This window comes from Vidua macroura, chromosome 14 (genome assembly GCF_024509145.1).
Source record: "Vidua macroura isolate BioBank_ID:100142 chromosome 14, ASM2450914v1, whole genome shotgun sequence".
In the NCBI taxonomy this organism is placed as follows: domain Eukaryota; kingdom Metazoa; phylum Chordata; class Aves; order Passeriformes; family Viduidae; genus Vidua; species Vidua macroura.
In genome coordinates this window covers 6,448,432-6,451,439 of record NC_071584.1, presented here as the reverse complement: position 1 = coordinate 6,451,439, position 3,008 = coordinate 6,448,432, and the positions used below count along the sequence as shown (strand labels likewise).

Sequence of the window (3,008 nt, the reverse complement as noted above, 5' to 3'; positions counted from 1 at the left end):
CTGTTTCAGCTCCAGATCTACATTTTCCCACCAGCTGAAACTCTTTCAGGTTCTCAGGGCAAGATCTTTGCTTTGGCTCCACCTCAACAGTGGCTATCCCAGCACCAGTTGTTCTCCCACCCCCACAGAGATTTCAGCTCCAGCCCCACAAGCTTTACTTCAATGCCAGCTCTGCTGTTTCAGCTCCAGCTCTGCATCATCCAGTTGGAGCTGCTCCAGGTTCTCAGGGCAGGATCTTCAGTTTCTCTCCAGGTCTGTGCCCTTTCAGCTCCAGCCCCAGAGGCCCCATCACAACTCCACTCTTCATCCCAGCCATCACTATCCAAGGGACTTCAGCTCCAGCCCTTTTGCACCTATTTCTGCACCACAGCTACTACCCGTGTCCCAAAGTTGCTACCCCAGCCCCTGTGATTCTATATCTACTCCTACAAGCTTTATTTCAACACCAGGTCTGCTGTTTTAGCTCCAGCACCACATCTTCCAACACTCGGGTGAAGCTGCTCCTGGCTGCCACAGTAGGAGCCTTATTATGGCTCCAGCTCTGCTGTTTCAGCTCCAGCCCCACACTTGCTGTCCCAACCCTATAGCCCTCATCGCAGCACATCTTTATCCCAGCCCCACAGTGATTTCAGCTCCAACCCCACAAGCTTTATTTCACTGCCCACACATGCTGTTTCAGCTCCAGCTCTCCATTTTCCAATGCTGTCAGGTGAAGCTACTCCAGGTTCTCAGGGCAGGATCTTCAGTTTGGCTCCAGCATCTTTGCAATGCTTCTGCTCCATTGCTACAGTTGCAATTTCAGCTCCACAGTTACTATCCCAGTCCCACAAGCTTTATGTCAACACCAGCTCTGTAACATTTCAGGTCTACCCCCATTTTTTATCCCAGCCCTATAATTCCAGTTGCAGAGCTGTTCTAGCCCAGCACAATTTCAGCTCCAGCCCTTCTGTCCATACTCCTGCCCCACACTCACTGAGTCTTACACTCACTACCCAAATCTCACAGTTCTTATCCCAGTCCCACAGTGATTTCAGCCCCAGCCCCACAAGCTTTATTTCACCGCCAGCTCTGCTGTTTCAGCTCCAGCTCTGAATCTTCCCACCGCTGCCAGGCAAAGCTGTGCCTAGCTCTCAGGGCAGGATCTTCATTATGGCTCTAGCCCCACAGCTGCTCTCCCAACTCTACAGAAATTTCAGCTGCAGCCCCAAATGCCCTATCTCAGCCGTTCAGTGATTTCACAACCAGCCCTACTGCAATTTCAGCTCCAGCCCCACAAGCTTTATTTCACTGCCAGGTGAAAAGGTATCTGGCTGTCAGTGAAGGATCTTCTTTATGGCTCCAGCTCAGCAACATTTCAGCTCCCACCCCACCATCTTTATCCCAGCCCTACACTCCCTAGGCCCAGGCCTAAAATAGTTTTGTTCCCAGCCCTACCAGCTTTCTGTCGGCCAGCTCTGCCACCTGAGCTCCAGCTCCTCAGCTTCGCACTGCCTCCAGCTAAAAGCTGTTCCCGGTCCTCACCGCACCTCGGGGCTGTTGACAAAGCCATAAATCAGTCACTGTCATCACTTAAACAGCTCTATAAACTGTTACACCCATCCCCAAGGGGGTCCCCCACTTTGGTGGGAGCAGCCTGGCTCTCCTGGGGCTGGTTCTGAACAGCCCTGAGAGATGCACTCCTGGCTTGTGCTTGGTATCACTCTGGGGCCCAGAGGCCCCAAGGCACCTCCTGCAGCCCCTTCCCCACGGGATTTATTTCAGCTCCACATTGCTACAAATAAACTTGTTTTAGTAGGCGGGGGTAATAATGGGTAAATTGTGTCAAATGGGTTGTAAGTAATTACTGATTAATGTAACAAATTGTTAATATAATGAATTGTTAAATTGTTAATGTAGTGAATAGTTTTGAGTTACAAAGTTAAATATGTACTGTTAGTTAAGTAAGTGCGCATAGTTGCCACAAAGTTAAATATGTATTATTAGTTAAGTGGGTGTGCATAGTTGCCAATCAGGGGGAGGAGGCCAGGTGCATCCGAGAGTGATATCATCAGTTCAGCCTGCGATTGGAGAAATAGACCAACCAATGGTGCCTCGAAGTTCAGGAATGATTGGCCAGAAATGCACCATCTTATAAACCAACCAAAGACCAGAAAGAGAGCCAATCAACGAGAGGATCAAGAACGTACCAATTAACAGGCTCCAGAGACTGTAACAACCCCGGGTGCTGGCCACCCGGGGTCTTTCCGCGGACTTTGTATCCAAGGAAACACCCTGTGCCTGTGCACAGTTACATGCTGCGTTTTGTTACTCTCTGACTTGCCGCTGAGGTCCTGGGCTTATCTTGGGACCTCGTCCTCAGTTGTCTGTGATTTTAATAAACAGGCCCAGACTTTTTACCATACTCTGCCTCCGATTCGCCTGTTTTTAACAACATCACTTTGGGGCTGGCTCCTGCCACAGGGGCTGCATGTTGGTGAACACAATTGGTGTTTCAGCCTTACCACCTTTATTTAATAGGCATCATGTCAAGCAAAAGGAAAAAAAAAAAAAAAAAAACCAAGTACTAAAAATACAGTTATGCCACAGTATAATACATTAATAGAATAGTATCTAGAACGCTAAAATAACATAAGGTGGTAGTAGCAGAAAATAAAAGTAGAACAAAGTAATAATAAAGTGAAACGGTTTTATTGCCCTTATTTTTCATAGCACTTTAACCTCAGGAACCCCGCGGGGCCACATCCCAGCCCTCTCACTCAGTGAGCCGCTTCCCCTGCCACCCCTGAAGGCCCCGCACCAGCCTCCGGCGCCGCCGCTGCCCTACTCCCCCGCAAAGCAGAGCAGGCGAGTCAAGGCCGCTCCCCCGCTGGGCACGCCGGGGGGCGGGCCGGGCCAGCACCAGCGCTCACCCAAAGCCCCCGTCGCGGCTCACCAGCGCTCCCGGATGCCGGAGCAGCAGCACCGCGCACCTCTACGAGCCCACAGCCACACTAACAGCATACCCCTAG

General features: G+C 50.6%; 1 long non-coding RNA gene across 1 annotated transcript; it reads right to left on the bottom strand.

Moving 5' to 3' along the window:
- Positions 1-641: 641 nt before the first annotated feature.
- LOC128814637 (uncharacterized) lies at positions 642-3,008 on the bottom strand. The gene is made up of 3 exons (XR_008439439.1): positions 2,933-3,008; positions 1,435-1,533; positions 642-784 (listed from the first exon to the last, which is right to left on the bottom strand). It is a non-coding gene; the product is annotated as an uncharacterized LOC128814637 (long non-coding RNA).